The sequence below is a fragment of the Anser anser genome, assembly GCF_964211835.1.
Source record: "Anser anser genome assembly, chromosome: 14".
In the NCBI taxonomy this organism is placed as follows: Eukaryota; Metazoa; Chordata; class Aves; order Anseriformes; family Anatidae; genus Anser; species Anser anser.
The window spans coordinates 4,094,559-4,119,471 of NC_139735.1; the positions used below are offsets into that span (position 1 = coordinate 4,094,559).

Below are 24,913 nucleotides of genomic sequence, written 5' to 3' on the forward strand. Positions count from 1 at the left end.
CTGCCTAACAATTTGAATTTGAATTGAATAATTTGAAGTTATGGAATAAATATTATCAACGAGTTAGACAACTGACTTGGTATTTCACCACTGGTATTTCATCTAAGTCTTAATGTATTCTCCCTGTTCTTCACTTTGCCCCATTGTATGGAGAAATAAAACTTTTTCCAGAAATGCTTATGCTCCCCTGCTGTATAACATTGTAAAGGCTTATTCCCTTCTGCCTCAAAGCCAAGGAGAATATTCTCTCCAGTTTCAATGAGAGACAGCTTAGGCACTGCTTGTTAAATTACTTTTATTAATAAAGCTAAATGAATTGCTTTGCATCATAATAAATTGAGGCATCCAAGCCAAAAAAACATAACACTGCACAAATACAATACTGTTTGATACCATTCGTAATCTGTGAGATTTTTACTAACTCAATAAATATAATTGTACAATATTAACTTTCCTATAAGTCCTGTTCCCAAATTTTGAATCCCATATTTCTTATTCCCTTCCTCTTCTCTTTTTTCTCTTCCACACCAAAACAGGTTATGACCTTGTACCTTTCTTTGCCACTATTGCATTGCACAGTTATATTGAAAAGGAAAAAAGTTAAAACCTGTGCTATAACAACATAGTGAAGCTAAGAAATATGGAAAAACTATAAAATGAATTTCATAATTCACAGGCAAAAACAACAACAAAAAAAACAACCCTCTTTAATGTTATAAGAATGTTATAATTCAAAAACAAACAAACAAAAAATTGGAAATCCATTGAAGATATACTTGACAAAAAAGCACACAAGGTCCCTAGGTATTCCTGACCATATGTCTTCAATTTATGAAAGCTTTCTATCTCCTTGTCTTTGTTCTTTTCACGTCTACAGTATAATTTATTAGAGCATTTTTAATGGAGAACTTTGCTTCATCAGTTCAGTCCTTAGTGGTCAAAGAAAATGGAAGGTGTTGTAGCAAAATAACTCCCATGCATAAAACACAGATGTAACATGCTGGAATTCATTAAAGGTCTCCTTTCTTTGACCCCTCTTACTCAGTCTCTTCTGGTGTTGAAATTTCATAGTATAAGAGTGATTTTTCACTGTGTAGCAAAACAGCGTGAGGAAAAATGCTTTATTTTTTTATGATGTATTCCTGTACAGCTTTATCTTTTGCATGAACAAACTTTTTATTATTACGGTGTTTAATAATTGGTGCTTATTTAACATCACAGATTTTTGATTTTTTTTTTCTCATTCTCTTTTTTACAGGCTTTTGACTTACCCTTCTTTCCTCTTTTTGTGCACCAATTCAGCACATTCGATTCATAAAAGTTCCTCTTAAAAATTAACTTTGGCTTTAATTTTATCAGCGCCGATCCACCAAGATAAATGCAATACAGATTATCCTGTTTTGAGTATTGCCTATGTATGTGTCAGAGATGTATCAAAGTCCAGTTGATCTTTGCAGAGATGGGGCCAGGTGTACTTGGGATTTTGTTCCGTGACACTAGTAAGTAATCCCAGTAAGACCAATGGAGACCCATTCATATAAGGAAAATATTACTGTACACATGCATAATGTGCCATTTGAAAACATTATATGTAAAAATTCAGGGAATAAAACCCTATAAACAGGTGTTGAAAACATTTTGTCATCTTAGCAGCAATTACTTCTTAATTTAGGCATCTGAATTGCTTATAAAGTAACCATGCTCAAGACCCAAACCCAACAACCTACATACTTCCTTCCTTCTTTCAATATTCAGACTTTTCCAATGTGTCATAACATACCTTGTGAGGCAAATCTGCCCACAGAGGAAAATAAACCAGATTTGTCTTTTACAGGTAAGTAAAATACATGCTGTATGGGGAACTGATGTACCCAATTGACTGAAATCATTATTGGTGTTACTGCACCAAAGCTGTGATTTTGAAAGTCATACAATGACTCTGGGGACTTAATTTGTAATTTAATAGGAAATACACGACTAAATTCTATTGGGAAAATCCCATAAGTAGCTTGGAAAAATTCAATATAAAATTCAATATAAAAATTGAAGCTCAGTGAATTGGTCTAGAAAAAGTTTCACTCAGTCTCTGTGTTCCTTTGTCCAAGTAGCAGGGGTGAAATCATGCCCTGTGTGGAAGAGGCAGAGGAAATATGTGGAATGTGAGCAACAAAGAATAAGCCACTTCTAAAACTTCTCTCCCACACAAATATTCAATATAACCTTTTACAATGATCATTCCAATACTGCACTGCAATATTCCTTCTGGTTGAGCAATTACTGCAATTCCTCTTCAGTCTCAGCTTTTTCAGCCTTCCTGCACCACAGAGTAATGCATTCAGGGGAGAACTTGCAATTTCTTGTCACCAGGCAGATGTCACCACATCATCAGAATGTCACGTGTTACAGTCTACAAGTAAGGAGGGGAATTAATGAGACAATATGTACATACAGAAAAAATGTGTACTTCATTTTTAAAAACCTCAGGTTTTTCCTCCTTCAATTAAAAGTTTTTATTAAGTATTCATCAAGGTATCAGGATTTAAACAGGATTACTCAGCTGCTTGAAGTTTGCCATTCATTTATATCTCATAGCATGAGGAACCTAACGCCAATGCATGAATTGCTTTTAAGTATCCACAGTGTGCTGTTTTTCTCCAGTCTTGGGGCTCTTAGGTATTGTTTTGAGCAGTGCTAGAGAGCACGAATAAGTAGGTAGAGTGGCATCCAGAAAGAATATCTGGATATATAAAGCCTTGTAGGATTTTGCAGGTGTTTTAATCCCTTCATGCTATAATGTTCATTAAAAAAAAAAAAAGTGGAAAAGTGAAATACACATTAATAAATCTAACGTGTAAATTAAAGATGTTTCAAAACAGTTTAGGTTTTTATATACCTCTAAGAAAGTAGGACGCTTTTATTAGCTACTGTCAGGTAGCACATAAATAACTGCAGATCCAATTGCCTGGATTTCTGAAACTTGTCAGAGAGCTTAATAGAAAGATTCATGAGAACTTCAAGCCTTAGATTTAAAATCCTCAGTATCTTTCAAACTACAGTCTTAATACTACTTAACTTCTCAACCTCCAAACTGTCTGTAAATTCAAATTGAAGCTATGAAGAGGTGTTAAAGGCTTTTATTTTGCATCTTAAATTCCATTCTCATGTCCTGTTCAATATGCATTATTGCTGGGAAGTCCTTTGTGCTTTGAGGTGATCTTATAGTTCATGCCAGCTCAACCTGCCTTACTTTTCCCTAATATGCATTTAATTTACCCCCTACCTCTCCCCAACAGTATGTTGCTGACATTTCATTGTAATATTTAATGTCATTAATTGGGACAAATAGATTATTTTACTTCTGAAAAGGTCCACTGGGAGATTTTGATGTCTGTATTGGTTCACATAATGGGGAAGGCATCACCTGCCTTGGATTACAGGACTGTGGTCCAATGCCAGGAGAATGAGGACGCTGGTAAACATGGTTTGAAAGGACAATATAAATTCTTGTCCTTGTAGCTAACACCAGACACTTTAGTCTCCTTTCAAAAAGCCAATATATATATACACCGAATTTTAAAATGACAGGAAAAAATTAATTCAAAAATGATCGTCTAAGTCACATCTCTATTAGAAATGCTAATAAGAATGTAAGGTATGGATAAATTGTTTCTCACGTAGAACAGGTACTAAAGTCTCCTAAGATTAAACGTATATGAGCATGTTGCATTTAATTTTTAGAAATTATTTTTTTCTGTGGAAACGACCTGACTGTATATGATATGTGTACCAACAAGAAGTATCTAAACATTCTTGTCTTCATAGCTATCTACATTTGTTTTTAGTTTAAAAATAAGTTAAAAGTTATTGAAACTATGTTTTAATTAAATAGCTGTGATGTATCTCCAAAGGAAAAAAAAATATATATATGTAAACCAACTGTGATCTAATACAGAATGTGACTATGCAAAGTGACATATAGCTCTTTTGGCTATATTTACTTAGAAAAACTACATGCGTACATACTGCCACAATGAAATCTGCACCTGCACTTTCTTCAGAATGGTTTGGGTTCAAGCTGTAAAAACATTCTCTGTGAACAGCAAGGTAACAACCTACAAGTAGGTATATATCCACTAAAATCAATATAGCCAAGATTACGCAGAAAATGGGGGGGGGGGGGGGGAGGGGGCAAATTCACTGTTTGGACAAATATTTTTTATATAAATATGTAATTGACTTGAATTTAGGAAAAGGTAAATGTCTAAGTAAGAAAATACAGATTACAGAAAACACACTCTTGTTCTTCATGGCCACAGTATTAAAGATCACTGCAGCACACATTTTCATCTTTAGTTTCATCTTTAGGAAGTTACATCTTTCTGCATTCTGCAGTGAGAAAAAACATAGTACATTACATAAAATTTGTTAATAATTTAACGGATTTTTCATGTCTCAAATTTACTAACAGAATTGTATTTTTCTTTTATTACATAAAGAATTTTATTTCAAGGAAATTATATTAGAAAAAATATTCCTAAACTTTCATGGAAACATAAAAATTGAGCAATCAAGACCAAAACCAATTCCTAGCAATCTATTCTTGAAATTCTTCAATTTTCTAAGTTACGTATCTCTGGAAAAGTTTCAATCTAATTTTAGAGTTATACTCTTCAAAAGAAAACGTATCTTTATATAACTGTGTACACTGGCATTTGTTAGGAATTTACAGAACACTGGAAAAACAGCATACCAAAGAATAACCACAATTAATTCAGGCATCTGGCACAGCTATGCCCCAAATAACTTTTACCAAGGCATATTTTTGGAGACTGTAAGATTATATCATATGATATATGATATAAGTGAAATAAGATGCTACCTGGCACACCAGAAAATGTTTCAAGTTCTTTTAATAGAAAACTTGCCTCAGTAGACTTCACTGAAGTACCATGTAGTGACAGATTGCACAGCACACACAGCACTGTTGTTGCTTTTTTCTTCCCAAAATCACGCAAATTTCCCTTGAGGTTAAGTTTAAAGCCAAGAGAAATTCTTAGCTCACAAAAGGCTTTTGTTAGTGTCTCAAATAATCTTTGAAGCATTGTTAGGGTTCAGCATCCCGTCACAGAATAAAAAGTGTTCTGTGTTCAAACAGAAGGTGAGATTTCCAGCCTGAACTTCAATATAGATTTGCCATTGCATATCAGCAAGTAAGGTTAATTTCACAATCCTTTGGTTAGAGTTTTATTTCAATGTTCAAAAGCTGATAAAGTGAAAATGAATGTTTACTAATTTGGTTTATGACAATTGGCTTCAATGAACAGGAGCAATGAACAATACACAAGGCAGAAAAGCCTTGGGGATTACAAAGTTTTTCATCCATTTAGTTGGGTAAAAGCAGAAGAACAATCTTTGCTGTCTGGAGTAGCATAACCCATAGAAGTAATTTCTGAGTCACAATATGCTTTTCCCGTCCTCACTGTAATTTTAAACTCAAGTTTTCTGATCCTTTATGCAGTCTCCCAAGGTGAATTGAACTTTCAAACTATTAAGAGATGAACAGGTTAAAAATAAGGAAAATGCCTATAAGGAAATAATAATAAGGAATAATAAGGAAATAAGGAATAATAAGGAAAATTCTCATTCCTACTGTCAGTTCAAATTCACGTGGTCTCAGTGACATAAAATAATTAAACTGATTGAATAAAATAATAGCTTGTATTGTCAATGAATATATTGGCACTTAATCAGTGAACTACTTTGGGTTGTTCTTCACATGCATTAATCCCCAGCCTAAATGGAATATCCTGTCTTTTTATTTAATTTGTTAATGTCCCTTCACAAAGTAAACTCTAATTATAAATGAAATTGTTCAACTTTTCCTTCTGAACATACCAAAGCATATTTTGAAATACATAGGACTGAAGAAAATAATTTTCAGAAAACACACATTTGAATTACAAGCAGCTGACAAGCCATCTGGAACCACTAATTTCTAACAACTCTTGAAGCTGCAAATCCATTTAAGAAAGTGGGAAAGGGAGGAACAACATTGGCTCCATTTAAGTTTCATCATGAACAGAACTGGTAGCCCCAAATCCAAAATTCTCAAACCAAATCTTTTTAGCAGTTTTAATTGAAGTGAAAGGTATTTGAAAGGCTGTCTAGAGGAGTTTATATCCTGATATAGGTCAGTTATTGATCACCAGTGGGAATGCTGCTAAGCTAACTTCGAAATTCCCTGGGGTGACCTACACTAAAACCTGCTATGCCAAGTCTGCAGTTGCCCCAAATACCACTCTATCTTCATTTTCTCCCTGGCTTTACTGACCTGTGCATGAGAGCAACAACACTGCTGCCCTCATGCTTTCTAGCCATCCTCTCTTATGTTCCAAATGCCCATAAAAGTACCCCAAAAAAGTAATATTTACTCGTCTTAAAGAACAGAAATGGACTCTAAGAGTGGGATAAAACAAATTCTTATACACTTTTCCCACTATTCTGATCCCCAGATTTTGACTTTTACCCCTCAGAACATTCCTTAAAAATAACCATGTGCATCTAGCATCTTTGGGGAAAGTTAATAAATAAATAAATAAAATAAGGAAAAGAAGTCAGAGACAGAATTTCAAGTTTTCAAGTTTTCTAAATAACTTCAGATATGCTTACCATGATTTCTTTCAGAAATGCCAAAAATTCCTGTATGTTGAAATCATTTTTACGTGTACTAACAAAATGTATATTTATAGTTACATGACTTTTTTTTTTTTTAATGCCATATGTTTTTTGTCCAGAAAATTACTTTTCCCTACACACAGCCATCATTTCCCCTATAAGGATCTACACAATGTCCTCTCCCCAGTATGAGGTTTGAGAAGGGACTGGGTTCACCTTCAGTTATAGCAGTGTAAATACAAACTCAATCAAACTCGCTTAGGCTGGAAGTAAAAGCCATATTTTTGAATAGCCAGGAATTTGCTAAATAAGGTAATACCACCCACAAATGAAGTATTACCTTTCCCAAAGGTGAGGACTGCGGTGCTGTTTCTTCTCTGGTGAAGTCCTCTCAGGGGAGCACAGAGCTTCCCCTGGTGAACTGAGTGTCTGCACTGGAGCGTGAGCCAGTCATGCCTCTAGAGCTCACTGGACTGATGCTGGCAATCCTTCTTATAGTTTCCTCATTCAGAGGAATTTTACAAAGAAACTAAGTTGCGAGAGAAGCAGTAGCACCGGAGTTCTGTGTCCTGCCCTATCCAGGAATTGTTTTTCCCCTGCAAATACCTGTAGGTAGCATAATTTGATAGCTAAGTCATGATTTAGTTTTCCTGAAAAAATAGTAGCTCGTACAGATCTTTATCAAGCCTTTTAAGAATAATCACATCCTCCCCTGCTCCTACCCCCCCCCCCCAACTTTTGCTTTTTCCTATCGGTGTGTAATTATCCACATACTCAGATCAATTTATTAATCTATGCATAAGCACATTCTCTCTCATTTTTTCTTTCCCGTAGGACCTTTACATTAAAATAACAACTCAGACTGCTCAAATCACCCAATTGCAAATGCACTTTGATCAAACAATGACTCAAGGAGACTCAGAGATTACTTCTGGAGGGAACGACACAACAAATTGATCAGTGCTGTCACTGGTGAGAAACAGGTCCTGAAAGGATAGTTCTAAAATGCATTATCTTTAATGTAATCAAAGGAACATTTCATTTAATTTTAAAATGCCTGGCAATATTTGTTAGTCGTATTGTTTCAGGGGTTACTGTGACAAAAGTTAATCACACTGACTAGACAAACACTAAATTGTTTAATTACGTCTGTCCTACTTGATTTGTGTAATATTTTTCTAAGTAATGTATGCATAGATCCTTTTTAAAATAGTAAAAGTATAGGTGCAAATAATCTTACAGGGTAGAGGTACAGAGAGTGAATATTTGAGGGTTCTGGTTGGATAACAAAATTTAAAAATAAAAGCATCCTCTTCTTAATACCTCATGACACATTTTAGATGGAAATGAGGAGATGAGGCATGCCCATGGCATGATTTTTCCAGAAGGCATGAAGTAGATCATAATCCACCCATGGATTACCCAGGCAGCATGAGTGAAAGTTTGATATATTGCCTAGACACTGTTCCCAAAGTCAGAGATTAGGGGTTTGCAGCCTTCTGCCTATTTTCCAGCTTTGGCTTTGTGCTTCTGTGGGAAGGAAATGTAGCTGCAATGACACTGAGAAGTTGGAGAGGGTCTCCAGAGGCAAAATCCTTCCATTACCAAACAGCAAGAGGCCCTGCTAACAGAGGGAGCTGAAAGAGCTGTGTCCATATAGGGTATGAAACATGTACACTAGCCAAGGCTTGCTTTTAGCAGGCTAGTACAAGGTAGGTTTTAAATGCTTGGTCTGAACAAAAAGAGAATATTTCTCTATTCTTAGGTATTCCCATAGGCTCTAGAAAGCAAGTTAACATCGAAGCTGGCTCTTCCTTATGACATTTATTTCTGTGGCAGTGATTCATTATCCTTCTGCTTTATCCTCTCTGAGATGATGATGGCATTCGCTTGTCAAAGAAAAAGAAAAGTTTATGAGCCAGTAGAAGGTGGACAGCTGGATTTAAATAGCTAAAAGATACGGCAGGAAAGAGAAGGGAAAAAAAAAAAAGGGAAAGGGCATCTAGAAAAATGAAGTTCTTGAAGTGGAAGACTGTAAGATTAACAGTTTGTTTTAGGGATCCTCCAATGGCCATTCCATGCATAACAATTCACAGACATAAAAAGAAAGATAAACTTTAAAACTTTTACAAGGGAAAGAAATGGAGTATGAAGAGCTTTTGGATATTCTCAATATCATGGGACATTAAATGTAAATCATGAACAGACCACAACCTTATAACAGATGGAGAAAAGATCAGAATAATTACATATGAAAAACAGGATTGCACCAAAGGAAAGAAACTGAGTACTAGAGAGATTTGGCTAGTAAAGCCAGGCCAACTCTCTGTTAAACCAGGGATAATGTCCTCTCTGTCCATCTGTAAACTATGTGGTTCCCCAGAAAAAGAATTAGCCCCTGTATTCTATGTTTCAAGACAACAAGATGTCTCACATTCTGACATAAAATTAATATACATGGAACTTAGCAGGGAGGTTTCAGATTTATTGCTGTTATAAGTAAAGAATTTATTGCAACACGATTTTTTTTCACATTTTTCAGATATGCTTTTTTGTTCAAGAAACTATGTTCTCAGAGATCATCAGCAATAAAATGTTTTTTAGAGCCAGCATTTCTCTTCTGATTTGTTTTCTTTGACATCCCCCACCTCACAGTGAGCCAAGCTTAAACACAGCAGGAATAAATTTTAGTGGAAAAGTATCCTTTAAATAAAGCATCTACTTACTAGCATAAACATATCAAACCATCATCAAGACCTAGATTTTGGGTGATTGATATATTTTCCAGTACTCATTTCTTTGTTTTCTCTTCAGTAACTTGGGCAAAAAGTCATTTTTTTCCAAGACATCAACCCTCGTTCCACCATTGCTCACCTTCACACCCATCATTTTCTCACTCCAGCAGAAAAGTGAAAATGGAAGTAACACTTCAAGTCAAGAAAACAAACAAAAGCACTCTGAATGTGGCAATTTAAATAAAAGCATTTCTGTGCAGCCTCACTCTTTGTTGCAGAAACAAGAAAGGAGACACACTTGGTCTGCTTTTCATTTGCAGCTACAGCTGTGGTTGCAGGTGCAAGAGCTGCTCCCAAAGGAACTACATGCACAGGAAGAGCCCAAAAGTAGTAGCATAATTTAAGGAAAACTCACAGAATAAAACTAGGAAAAACAAAAACAATGCAAACAAACAAAAAAACACAACCAATGACAAAAACAAACAAAACAAAAATCAGATTTTAATGTTCCAATGAAAACACTATGTATGTCAAGTGAAAATACAGCTTCTTAGGGTCAGTTAGTTACACTGCAATGCTGAGTTCCTACCTTCTCTGGACTCATATATTACCTACTCTCAGTATATATATGTAGCATGATATATTATCACATGATATATTTCTATGGCAAAGTAGGGCAAGTTTATGGAGAATACTGATGGTTACAGCACTAGTTCATGAAAACACCTTTCTACTGAGTTGTGGCTCTATTAGTGAGAATACAGAATTAGAGTCTGGTATACGTGCAGTAAGAGAGCTACAGCTGTAGTCTGCCATTAAGAAATAGTTAGTCACCCCTCAAGATCTGTTACAGAGAATTATTATTTTCTGACTTACCTGACTGTAACTTGAACACTTTCTCACAACGCTAAGCTGTAACGGATTTTTTCTGCCAAACAACACTTACCAGCTGCTGAACTTAGGGGTCACTGAGGTGGAAAATGCATAGAACTGCTTTAATATTCTAGAGCTTGATTACAGGCTTGTAACTAGTTATACCACTTATTTGATGTACAATGCAATTCCCTTCTGCCCCACACATAGTCAATGTAATAGAAAAGAGATTACATTTTCCTCTTTCAAATAGATGTATAATGCTATGAAAAAAAAGGTATGTAAGAAGAAAAAAAAAAGAAAAAAAAAAGAAGGCATGCTTACACTAATTTCCCTCCAAGATTTCATTAAATTCAACAGCAGCAGCTGCATTCCCAAATAACCTGTATGATGGAAGACTAGTAAGAGGAGAGTGTGAGTGCAAACTACAAAACAGGGCTTTAAGTCCAAACTACACCATCTATAAGCCAAACAAAGTCATGCTAAAATAGTAATTACCTTGGATCACTTCCCCAGGATAGTTACTCCAGGTCAGACTATTTACTTGTAATTCAACTTTATCATTTTGAGCCTAAACTGATTCAAAGAGCCCTCTTTCTGGGACGGAAGGAAAACAGGAAAGAACATTTCCTCTTTCAAATGCATTAAAGCATATTTTGTTTTAATGATACTTTTTGAATATTATGTGTTTGATTATACGGGGGGAAAATGGAGAAAATAGCAAGAATTCCATTCATTCTGTACTGGGCACATTAAGGGTAAGTAATGAGCAGTGAGGTTCCAGGATTTATTTGCAATAATCCTGGGTTTCTGACACTAACCACCACCAGAGTTATCTGCAGTATGTATGTCCTGTATTTCCTACCCTAAGAAAGCACATTGGTGTTTGTTCAAAATTACACCTGATAAGTTAGGCTGAAAAGGGGACCAAAGAAATCAGTGCTGTAGACTGGTGATTTACAGGAGAGCAAGCCAGCTACAGGGAATGGAAACAAGAAATGAATTGAAGACTTCAAAACAGAGAAAATAAAGGGTAAGATGAGGGAAAAAAATGTGTCAGAAAATTCCTCAGTGGGAACAGACAGAATTTCAGAAAAAATGCTCTCACGTGCTACTAAGGAAAGACCTTGCCAGAGCAAAGCAATGTGCCCCCAGGGCATCTTAAATTTCTGGCCACAGTCATACTGGTAACTGCCTCCATAGCCTGGAGCAAGTCACTGCGAGGAGGAGAGTAAAGCAAGTTCAAATGACACCTCAGCAGCAAGCCTGCAAAACTAGGTACAAGCTCTCACTGGATTATTTCCCCTGCTTCTTCTGGTTAGTCTGCAGCTAGACATCATGCTCAAGTTAGCTGGTTAAGGTTTACTGCATCAGTCACAGACCTGCTCCCTTCCTCTAAGTCAACCATGTTGTCGTTTCCATTAGATACTTGTGAAAATAAGACAAACGGAAGCAGTTTAGGAACAGGCAAAAAAGGCTCTGAATTAGTGCTAAAAGAAGAGCAGCCAAGACTGTGGAAGAGAACAGGTTGGAAGGTCACAGCAAAGAGGTTTATTCCCAGTGTCCCTCCACCCTTTTTTACATTGGAACTAAATTAGGTGCCCCTTGCACTGTAAAAGCTCAGGAGAGAAGTAAAATATTTCTTCAGTACTGAATCAGACACTATTTTATAGTACAGTATCTTGGACTGCTACTGAGTACCCCTGGCTACACCAAGTAGCAGAGCCTCTGAAAGATCAGAAAGTTGGCTTCTGGATTTATGTAAAATATATACTAGAAAATAAAAGAAAAAAAAAAGAGAGAGGGAAAATCAGAAAGCTTCATTCTGATATGTAAGTACATTTCCAATTAACATACCCCAAAATATTCCAAAAAAATAGCACCCACCCAACACTTCTGTCATGTACAAATCTTTGAAACAAGGGACTGTCTCTGTAACAAACTGATCCCATTTGTGTCATCAGTTACATTTTAGGGTTAAAAGTAACAGCTATTGGAACTTATTCAATTTTTATACACATTTTCTACCATACCAGCATCAAGATTTAGGATGCTTAGAGTTTATTTCAGCTTTAATTTTCTTCACAATTTTTTCTCCTCTGTAGTAAATTAAAGGAGCAGATGCATCCTTGGGAAGGTTTCCAGACTGATTTTGAAGAAAGTGAGACATTCAATACTTCCTGAGCTGTGTTTTCTGATCAATGATAATACCACACACAGGATCAAAGGAGACTTTGTAGTAAATATCTGATATGCAAACTTGTATGAAATAGTTAGGATGCAGATGGTTTCTGTACCTCCCCATGGACTTCTGCTGAAGATATAAATGGCTAATCCCCATCTCTGAGTAGCCCCAAAATCACTGTTTTTTTCTTTGATTCAGTTGAATGCTCTGCTTTCTTATATGAGTAACTATTAAATTTGTATTAATTTTCAAAGATTATGCAAAATCTTTCAAATATACATGTAAATGTTCCACGATTAATATTGTTAAACTAGCATAATTCCACCCAAAGAGTTTTCTACAAAGACCTGGCTTTTATCTCACTTCTGTTTTATAGCATCTGAATAGCAAATCCCAGTACTTCATCTCCGCTTCCCTGGGCAATGCAACAATAGACAATATCTGCCTCTTAATGCAGGTCTAAAGTAACTGTCACAGAGCATTTCAAACACTAGGTTGTTCATCTATTCAGCTTATTATATGTTAACTCCCACTAATTTGTACGGGGTTAATGAGCATAGAAAACCTGTTAGAGAAAAGGCAATTTTAAAATGAGGCTGACCATGGAACATCTGACTATGCAAAGTAAGTTTAATACTCTATGTACAGGCAAATGACTGTCAGGCAGGAATGTGTTTAGTCCCAGAGAGTGGTTGTAGAAAGCTGATTGAGTTGGTACAGTTCTCTTTATACACCTCTGCAGAACTGAAATTTTAAGAACTGAACTCAATTAAATTAGGTACATCAGGTAGAATTCTACAAACGTGCTTCAAATGCTAATAAATTACTATTTAACTAGTGCAAACAGACAAACTTAGAAGCAGCCAAACTCTGTAATTTCTAATACAGACAGTAATATCTTACTTCAGTGGCCAAATGCTCTTTTCTCAACATGACTCCTTGCCTTTTACTGCAAAAGAGAGACATTTCTTGAGATCATTTTCTTTTTAATAATGTGGATAAAGTCTGTGAGGAAATTTTAATATAAGCTGTAATTCACTTATTTTCTTTCAGCTCTGGAAGAGACATTGGCTATGACAACTTTCATTTCATACTTATAACTTTATATTTCCCTTAGTATGGAGTAAAGTATCATTTTTTGTTGCTCTCGTTGAAGCTATTGTCTCTGTTGTAAGATCAAAATTACAAACACAAAGAAGTTTTGTTTATAATAAAAGAAACAAAAAAATATCTCTCTAAATTATGTTCAAAATGTGCTCTTTCTCTCAAATGTAGTTCATTATACAGCATGAAGGAATACTACTGAACTACAAAACTACAGCCTTCAGCAGAGCCCTAAATGGATAAGAAAAAAAAAAAAAAAAGTAAAGCAGCTTCATTAGGAAAAAAGAAAAAGGATTACTAGGTTTTTGTGTCCTCCACTTCTATTGAGAAACTCTAAGTTCATAACCTGTGAAATGCTTTCAGTGGTGGCCTTTGGAAACAGCTATCAACCAGTGAAGTCAATGTGCAAAAAAAAGTGAGGTTAAGAGCTCTCACACCTACAAAGGTGGACCCTGTTTATCATGGTACTGTAGGTATACATTTCTATGGAAAAAGTAATTTCAGTATGACAGCATTTCCCCATTCCACAGTGGAAGAAAAGTAAGAAACTCAGACACTAATAATGCCTGTAAAATCAGATCCATCTCAAAACATGCAATACGGCTGGGCATCAGGACATTTGATGGTGATGGGGTAGAAGAACAGATCAGGATGAGGACATAGGTTTTGAAGCTCCTGGTCTTCCTTCTCTCTCTAGTTTTGACTGGCTATCTCCATAATGAGAGATAATTAGTTTCAATTCACAGTTAACCTTTCTCTAAACAAGTATAATTCCATTATATTTGTAAGTTTGGGCAAGAAAGACCACAATTCTTTCTAGTTCTACGTGGGTAGTTTCCTCTGAAACACTTTAAAGTTTACAAAACTGTAGTTTCTGAAATCAGATTTTTTCAGGAAAAGAGCTGGCAGCTACAGCTAGCGCTGCATGAACTGCCTATAATGCTTATTAGTGATGGTAACCTACTATGGAGAAAGAAATTAATAGACTGCAAGTCCCTCTTATCACAGTTAATATCTCTGCAGTGATTAAAATGAAATTTCTCATGGAGGAAGGGGAAAGGTGATACAACATTAAAGTAACTGCATGGTAGCACTCTGTTAAAGTGACAGGTAAGGTGGAGCAGAGCACAGGGGACACTGCACTAGTCTGTACCTGAAATGCTGGTTGCTCTGCTCCTCATAGAATTCTTTGAGTATGTGGTTTCCCACCCAGCTGATGCTCTCAATTCAATGGCTTAATGGAAAATAATAGAGTCAAATATATTTTTATCTTTTGGTTTAATTTTATTATTTAAATTTTAAATTAAACTCTTTTTCCTGGAATGCCTGCAAGGAAGTACTGTCATTGAAAATACCTTCCAATATTAAGACCAGATGGAAAAGTCTGCCACCATTGCTTGTTTTATACAAGGTGAAGAAAATAACCATAAAACATTGGGGGCACACATTCATTCCTTAATGAAACCAATAAAGAACAGCTTCTGGCTCTGCATTTTATGCTTTCATTCCAATTATTAGGGGGATAAGCAAGACGATTTTCCTCCAGGCTGTACTTTCCCACAGTTATTTATTTATTTTATCCTTATTGGTATGGACTGTTTGAGCTTCAAGATCCCAAGTGCTCCCTGACATAAGCTCTCATCCACCAGAAATCATCTTCCAGAAAGTACTGATGGTTCATGCAAAACGGTATCATTCCCACAAAATTTTCCTCTCCCCAGTGAGCCAGATAATGGTTCAGAACATGTAATCAGCAGAGATTATTATCTTTCAGAGGGACAATCTTACAGGAGTAGTTATATTTTCCTGTTAATTCTCCTGTATGCATTCATTTCCCAAAGACTAAATAAGATCCAATTATTCTTCATGCAGAGTCACAGCTAGACAGAGGGGCAGAATAAGTGCTCTCTAGCAGTTACCTGGAGACAACCTGAAAAAAGCCTTGCAGAAGTACTGCTACAACAGGCATTTGGTCATATCTTTTGAATAACAATGTGTATTCACAACTGCATTTACAGGTCAGAGCTCATCACGTGCAGTTGTATTCAAATTTCCCCCTTTATTGCATTTGTAGTCTATGCACAGTAAATTTTGAGGTAGATTTTTTTTTTTTTGGGGGGGGGGTGTTGTTTAGTAACATGAAAAATAAGGAGAAGTTAAAACTTCAAAAAGGTGTGTTTTTTCTTCCTTTTTTTTTGTTTTGTTTTGTTTTTATTTTTGGTGTGTTTTTTGTTTAAACTCTGTGTATAGGCCTCAGTCTGATTACAGGTCTCAGCATGGGAAGGCTCAGAATGGTAGAATAAGAGGGGCCATTTTTCAGGACAAAATCAATACATTTCTGAGAAACATCAGGGGGATTTCTTGTGCTGAATATTTTCCCTTCATTCTCTTAGCCTTCTATAGACTGTTTTCTTTTCACCTTACACCAGTGTTTTTCACAGCCCCATAAACCTTGTAACACAATTTCCAGTTAAAAACAATACCTTAACTTCTTTCTGCTCTGCCCATATTCTGATTTCAGTCATCTGTGAATTCAGACTTAACAGAGAATAGCTTAGAAGAGGGAGAAGGTCACCAACAGTATTGAAAGACATCTCTTTGTGTAATATAGCCTTTTCAAAACAGTAGAGGCAAACCAAACCTTTCTGTCAGAAACAATCCTCAAAGTGAAAGGATTTTAAAATTTGAATGAATTCATCAAATAAAAAATAAAAACAAAAAAAAAGAAAGGTCAAAAGGCTTCAATAACACCACAGTATAAACAAAACAAAAGATTCAAACCTGTCTCCAATTAAATTTTTGGGGAAGAAGGAAGAAACACTTTAGCCAAGTGCAAACAAAGTAACAACAAAAAAGAATGTCAAGTTTTTATCTACCAAAACCAAGCATTTTTGCACTTTTATTTTCTTCTTGGACTCACTTTTTCCATTTGGCATCTGAGCTGATGCATCTGTTTAGCTCTGGACGGGGAGGGAGTATAAATTTGGGATGGACAAGAAGCAGAAGAATACATCACAGCCAAGAAACTCTGTCACTTACTGCAAGGACACAAAATGATGCCAAGGAGGGGTACAAAAGCAATCTGCTAACAAACCTGCCTACCTTGTCAGCTCTGAAGAACTTTCTAAAACACTTTCCACTGTTATTGCCACATCTTACATCTGAACATTCAAGGGAATGCAAGTGTTAAATGAGGATAACAGTCGAGTATCCTTACGTAGCTCTTCTTAGGCATTATTTGGAATAAAGCTTAATGAAGAGCTTGCCCTTCACACAGAAGACCAAGAGGTAGTTTCAGAAGTACACTTCATTTTTGAGCTTGTGTACTGAGCTCCAACCAAAATTTTATCTCAGATCCTCTAATGATGTACACTTTTCCTTCTCCAGGGTGAAAGATTTTACAAGATTAATTCTAAGCAGCCATACTTACCTTCATTTTAATGGCATAACCAATGCCTTTCCAAGGCAATTCAAGCAATTTGTTAAGCATTAGCGTAACAGAAACAAAGCGTGCTTCACCCTCCCCTCCCAGAAGGGATCCTGGCTCTGGGGATGCTGTCGCACGCTACCCTCTGCCCTGCTGCACTGAGGAGCATCCGCCTTCCCCAGCCCTCAGCCATCTGCTCTCCCACTGCTCCAGCAGCAGTGGAAATTTCCATTCTGTCTGAAAGGTGAATTGCATGCTAAATCTAGATGACAGGTTCAGGAAACATCTTAAAATAAATTAGCAAGACAGCAAAGCAGAGTGAGCAAGTTATAAATTGCATTAGCCATTCTGAGTGTCCCTCTAGCCTTGCCTCTCTCTCTTTGCTTTTAATCTTACAAAAGAATAGTCAAATAATTAGTTTCTTAATGCTTTGTCTGCCCATTTTAGGAGCTGTGGGTGGATTTTCAACAGTGGTGTCTTTAGACAGATTTGATGGTGTGACCTGTAGAAAGATCCAGTAGTACCCAAAGTATTGAGATTATTTGCAGAGACAGATTCAGGTAGAGCTACCAATCCCGTACAATGATTTCTTCCAGGAAAACACACACACCTGCCAGGAGACAGACACCAAGACCTTTGTAAATCTAAAGGAACAAAAACATGATCAGACTTATTTGTAGCTCTTTTTTAACCATGTGTGTGATTTCACTTCCATTTTCTCCAGTGCCACCTCCTTTCCTGCCTCTAATTACTTTTCTTATTTAGTCTTCTGTATATAAATACCTTACCCATTGTATTGCAGTTGCATACACACCGAGGATTCAGTGGTATATTTTATACAATGTGACGACATGAAGACAAGAACTTCATTTAAAATCATCGCTCAGCACCAGAACATTAGCACAACAGATAGATGATGCAACACCTGATGAACTCTTACATGAAAATTAATTTCTTTTCAAGGTATAAAATTTGTAACATGAATTGGAAGCTGCTAATTTGATCTTTTGTTGCCATCTTGAACACAAGGTGAAAGAGCCTTTGAGACTCCTTGTATCCTGGGACCACAGAGGGACCCCTGTGATCTGCTCCTCCCTGACTTTAACTCAAGTGTTACTGCAAGAACATGGTTGAAAAGATCAAAAGACACTTCCTGTCTTTTGTGCTGAACTTGCACTTTGTCAGCAACTATTTAAAGGCATCAGGGACATTTTGTTCATGAAGAAATAAAATCCCAAACTGCATTTATCAGTGTATTTGAAACTATCCTGTTTTTTATCCTGAAATGTTATTTTCAGCTAAATCTTGAAAGGATTTTCTAAGGGCTCTCCTTGATACTACCCTACCAGATATAAAGCCTGAAACTCAGAATGTCCTTGGAAATCTGAGGAACACAGAAAGGGTACTACATGGAGGACATTCTCCATTCACCTCTCCTTAATGAGGTAACCATTTGCTGCGCAAGCAGAAATGAAAATGAGGCACTTAATTGTTATTCTACACCTCTAATCTGCATGAAGGCATAGTTCAATACAGCATAAGTCTGGACTTTCTGTGCTGAATCCCACACAAGACTTCAAGAAATTGATTTTCAATGGCCCCCACAGCCATATACAAAATCCAAAAATCTTAATGAATTAAATCCTAGCACCTCTGAAACAACAGAATGGATTTTCAGAGCTGCAAAACCCTTGGAAATGGCCATTACAAGAACAATGAAACTGTCACGAACCCAGAAGCAATCTTTTTCTTGATCCAGCTAACCCTGAAATATTGAAATTCCATATCCAGTGACTCCAAATTGTTCTGTGGGATTAATTATCAGAGCTGCTTAATACCAACAGTGATATATGGAAATATCTTTTAATCTACAAAAAAACCCCTCATGTTAGAGATAAGTACCCTGTAAGTAAAAAAATTCCATGTATTTTCATGCTCCAGTTGCTTCAGCTGTGCTTGTTGCATAAAGATTGTGCTCTAAATAAGATGTCTACAGTGAAGCAGTAGGTATTTATCCTCTGATTTTCACTATAGATCTATTTAATGAAATACAATGAAACATGACTAATAGTAAAAACATTTTCTCGCAGGAGTTTCTTTTTGTGACTATGGCTTCCACTGGTTGCAGATGTTCCTAGTAGCTCAAGAGTACTTATTTGAACCCTACATCTGCAGTTTTTTAAGACTTCTACATCTGCTAATGTCTGTGGCACCTTGAAAGAAATAAACCAGCAAGCATAAGACCACAGGTTCTTGCCTGTCTTCACAGCAGCACAATCTGGAGAAGGCAGGGTGCAAACCTAAATGATGGAGGATGGGATAAATTTCATAAAGAGGTCTGCAAGAATAATGACTAGCTGAAACAGCCAGAGATATTTATATCCGTGCAGCAGAACAGCTGGTAAATAGAGGTAATGGGAATTCCTTAAACTTCCATGTTAAACTGGCCTTTGAAAACAACTACTCCTTGATGTGTTATCTGAATTTTCATGCTATACAACTGCGAATAGTGCCTGGGCTAGTAAGAGGCACAACTAGCTGGAATTTTTCCTTAAAGATCAATTTTCCATTGGGAAAATGTGAGTTCTCATTGAAAATTAAGTGTACTCTCAATATATCTCATTCAATGGATTTCCTTGACCTGTTCCTCCCCTCTTGTTCTGCACCTACATATTTTTACAATTTTTACCTAATGTTCAAGGGCATTAGGGATTACTGAAGTTTTAATCTGACAAAGCCAGAAACCATGCAATGATAGTTATACGATTGCCATGGTTAAAGCTCTAACAAATTTATCACACCTGATAAAAATGAACCTTTTATATATATGCATTGTATCATTCATCTAAACCCGTGTCTATCCCAATGTAGCTGAAAATGCATCACTGATTGCCTTGTTTTTGAATGGTGTGCTCATTTGTCTACTGCTGTCATCTTTATGATCTGAATAGGCCTCCTCTTCCTTGATATTTAAGGGGCTGAATGATAACAATACAGCCTCTAAAGCTGGGTCTGCCATCTATAAATTATCTTCTGTCAAAACCTTCAGTTTACCTCAGTATTCTGATAGGCAGCTTGACAGACTGTGTAAAGTTTTTAAAGGTAGATATGGAAGAAAACCTGCAGTGTTTCCCTTAGTTGTTACATACGTACTTCAAAGAGAAAGACTTCAAAAATTTATTTCTTTTGATATGGTGGTTAAAAAGACTTGCAATGCAGTTTGTATTCTGCTGATTATTCCTGCTCCGGGTTAAAGGGCAGTGGTAAGGATTCATTTCCTCTCAAATACAACTTTTATGTAAAGTCCAAAACAGCCTTATCTTTGGTCATTTAAAAACAGCAACTTTCAAAAACTCACTCCTCCTTTAGCATGTGCCCCTGCAGTGCCTGGGAACAGTGTTTGTTGAGGGTCACAAGGATGCGAGGCTTTCAGAACTTTCACTCTGGATCAGAGGAAAAATGTAAGGAGAGGCACTGCTGGCTCACATGAAAGAATGGACCACAAAAATAGGGTTCATTGTCTGTGACCATCAAGACTACCTTATCCCCTAAATGTGCAATCCAACACTGCTTAACTTAGTTTATAAGAAACTTTGACCACAAGGGACGTGTTGGTTAGTAGTTTGGTTTACATATATCCACAGTGACTAATTCAGCTGAGTCTGCTTACCGGAGCAATGAGTTAGTCTCTTTATGGTACGTTTGTCTTCCTCTTTTGCAATTTGCTTTGGAATTCAATGTTTAAAATAAGATTTCTCTTTTCAGAAACACATTCACCCACACAGCCTGCATTAAGTTTGCCAACAATTAACTAGTCAATCTGTCTGAAAAATAATAGCATATGTTTTAAGGAAAAAAATATTTCTATTTAAATATAAAAATTCAGACTAAACAGCATGATTTGTTTTTGCCACATACTATACACATTTATTGAAGACAACATGACCTGGGTTTTGTGATGGTCAATTATAAGAAAAATGTGGTTAAAACTTAAGGGCAAAGAGCTTACTCTCACGATCAATCTTATCAATCAAATCAAGTTTTGTTGTTGTTGTTGTTGTTTTGTTTGTTTTTAAAGAAAAAATGTTTAACGAGGTTGAATAACCTTGCATTTCCATTGATAGCAACTTGAAACATGGAAGCCTTCAACCATAATGGATTTCTTGCATGTTGATTCTGTCCATTCATTTTGTATAAGTTTCCCAAATATAATTTTAAAAAGTGAATCAAATCACATTCCATTTCAGTCATCAACCATCACACACTGGGCCAAGACATTTCCTAAATAGATTCTGCATTATAGGTCTCCAACACAGCTTGAGAGAAAGCAGCTTGTGGATCCATATCAAATTCCAGGAGGCACCACCACATAGGATGATGTTTGCAGAATAAATAGTGCTGTAAACTTGTTACCACGACTGATCTCTTTTGGACTGTTCCTAGATTTACTTTCTTAATCTTAAACTTTTTTTTTTTTTTTTTGACATTTGATGTTCTGGAATCTATGCCTGAATAAATCTCCATGCCCTTTCTAGTTGATATAACTAATCATCTTTCTGCAAATCTACAGAAGAGAACGAAAACTTCAGTACTAAACATTTTGAGAATACTTAATGTCCTTTCTATATGCAGATGAAGTATGTTTGCCATTCTGTGCTATAGATATCTCAGGGATGAAGAACTTGGTTCTTCAAGATGCTAAGCACTCTGGCCATAATTTAACATTTTGTATGCTCAAAGCTCAGCATATAAGGAGTCAGAGAGTCAGCCTCACTTATTCCCTGGCACTGCAGACATTCCTCAGAGTTGGGGTGTATTGGAATGAGATTACAAGATCAATAGCGATTCAGCAGTATCAGCTGAAATTAGTGTAATAAAATGCACAAAACTGTAATCATATGGTTTTAGCAGTTCTCTTATTTAGGATAGCAGAAAATCATATGGTTTTAGCAGTTCTCTTATTTAGGATAGCAGAAAATACTCCCAGTCTTTCTAGCATTCAAAGGGCATCATTATACGGCTTAGGCACTTCAGAATTGCTTCAATTAAAATTATTTTATATTTACTTTAATTTCTGAATTGTCTAAAACTGATTTAAGAATTTGTTAGTTCTCCAACAGCAAATGGGCACAACTGTGCAAGACCTATTATGCCTGTGACATTGCCAAGCAGAATTTTGCCTGGTACAGCACGTATTATTTTTGAAGATTGAAATGTACTGTTTTAAGAGAAGAACAGACTCAGTTCCAAAATGTAGGATTATATCACATCACAAGCTAATGATCTGTATTATCATGCCACAAATACTTCATTTTTCATCTCTCCCTCCATGTGATATTTATCTGATTAAAAAGAACAATGAAAAAAAGAATAAATATAAGCTGAATGGAGAGCTGCATATGTTGACAAACTGTCATGACCTTTCACATTGTAATTGACATATAAATTTTTCCAAGACTTTTTATTCAATTGAGAAAATGAATTAGCATTTTGAAAATAAATATAATGTTTATAGAAAAGATGACCCCAAAGAAAAGTAAAAAACACTTGAAATTTTATAAACAAAATTACATTTGAAATGTTATATAAACCTATATATATATAAATCTGTGTGTATATATACACACGTATTTACATCCACATATTTGCATTTATTTTCTTAGTTTTAATTATATTCATTGTGATATTCCTTACATAACATGATATTATGATACTCCTTTTTGTAATGACATCAACATGTCAATAGAAATCCTCTCAAGATTTTTTTCTGTTTTTTAAATAATTGCTGCATCCTGGCCTAATCCTGCTTTGGACTGCATCAGCTGGTCTTCAACAAACATATCACTCTGATACCCAAAAGATACTCCCAGTGTACTGAAAGATACTCTGAGTCTACAGCCAGCCAAACTCCTCTCTCATCTGAAGTTATTAGAGCTGCTGAAAGGACAGGCTGTCTGAGAAAAAGCACAGCTTTCTGACCATATTATTGGAAAATGATTTTTCCTCAGTCAGTATAATTTAAAAACAAAACAGAGAAAAAATAAACAACCATAAAAAGTCCACCCACCAGCCAAAATGAAAAATTGTAGTCCAAATCGGAGGTACGACAAAAAAAGTTATAAATAAATAAAATACAAAGCACAAGTTTGTACTACATAACCCCAACCTTATACTTTGGAGTAGCACACTCTTCAATAATGCATAAAGCTATAAAAAAGGTACGTGTGTGTTTATAGACATAACTTACCCTAGCTGAAGTTTAGGTCTTATATATCATGAATATAGCCAACATTAAACAAGAAATCAAAAGATATAAAACTAGTATAAGATGAAGTTCTCCATTAAAGTACCCTGAAGTCTGAATGATGTCAATCTGTATATCCTTTGAGCAAGCAAATATTACAAAAATCCACCCTCAGAAAGAAATGGCAGAAAGAAAGTGAGGCAAAGGGTATTCAGTCCCAGTTTTATCTATTATTCAGAAAACCTAAAAGCTTTAGGTAAGTCAGATAACATTAAATATCATGTAACATATTTTGTCTCAAATCTTTGTGTTCGCTTTCAACCCACATTAATTTCTTTCAAGCTATTTAAATCATTTAAACCTCAATCTGCTTTAAAAGCCTTTCTGTCATTGCTACAAACCATTTCTTTTAACATGGCATTCTGATCCAGCAGAGTTGGGTATTCAGATTGGAAAAGTGTTAAACCAAATCAATATAAATGGAGAATTACAGGTTGGGTTATGATGTACCACATAGTTTTCCAAAAACTTCAACAAAATGTATTGTATGGAGCTGCACACCGATACTGCCATAAGGTCTAATCCAGAATTCCTCTTTAGAGGGTAAATCAACTGAACAAGTTATCTTGGGTCAGCTGGGCTGCGGTAATAGTCTTGAGTGTACAGCCATAGCCTTGAGCAACCAAACCTACTCAGGCTTCTTATTTACAACATCTAACTCTTTCCCAAATGTTCTTGGAATTGCTCAAACTGTAAAGTGTTTGCTTTATGCAAGTGCTGGCTTCCCACTATGACCACAAAACTATTCTCCAGTCATAAAGCACTTTCTTCTGGGTCATGGTGCCTGAAAGCTTAGTATTTTCCACAACCATTAGAAGTAAAAGGCATCTTCAGTCTAACAGGCTCATAGGTGTTGCAGACCTGAGTAATCCCACCAAAGGTAGAGGAGCCCACCCACCACCTTTTGCAACCTCTGCTAGTGCCAAGGCACCTCGGAGATCCTGCACCAAATGCTGTCCTACTTCTAATTAAGTACTGGCCCATGTCTGAAGTATTCTCTGATGTTCTTTTGAGACAATATTCCTGTTAAATCCTTCCTTCCACATGCCCAGAGAGATAAAAAAAATTCTCAACTAGCTGCAAAATACGCTGACCTGCTTAAAGATTATGCCAGTTCCATTCTGCAAGCAGCAGTGTAAGGTATGTAGGAAGACGAAAGCTCTAGTTGAGAAATGAGCAACTTTCATATTGATTTAAAGAATCTTAAGATACTTATCAAATAGATTATTCATCAATTCATCTTTCTTGAAAATGAAGCTCCTTTTGAACTATCACAATCTAGATTTATTTATGGCTTGATTTCTTTCTCCACTTCTGAGAAAAACCTGTAACTTGATGAATTTCAGCTAAAGCTACCAATTCTCAAGAGCTTTGACTGTCAGGTGTGAATTTACCATGCCTTGATTTCCTCATCTCTTTAATGTCAAGAGGGGGCAAAATACTTAGCAGGTTTAGGTAGCCATAATTTCTTGATTTCCAAAGAACACGCTCCACTAACACACCCATCTCACAGGCAGCACAGTGAAACACAATCATCATCCATGCACATTGCTTTAGGAACACTAGGTGAAAGTGCCTTTGATCAAAAATGTAGTCAGAGCATGCTTTTC

The 24,913-nt window shown here is 36.1% G+C and overlaps 1 long non-coding RNA gene across 1 annotated transcript; it reads right to left on the reverse strand.

Moving 5' to 3' along the window:
* Positions 1 to 218: 218 nt before the first annotated feature.
* On the reverse strand, positions 219 to 10,887 carry LOC310881394. The gene is made up of 3 exons (XR_014572346.1): positions 9,550 to 10,887; positions 2,221 to 2,407; positions 219 to 2,126 (listed from the first exon to the last, which is right to left on the reverse strand). It is a non-coding gene; the product is annotated as an uncharacterized lncRNA (long non-coding RNA).
* Positions 10,888 to 24,913: the final 14,026 nt, after the last annotated feature.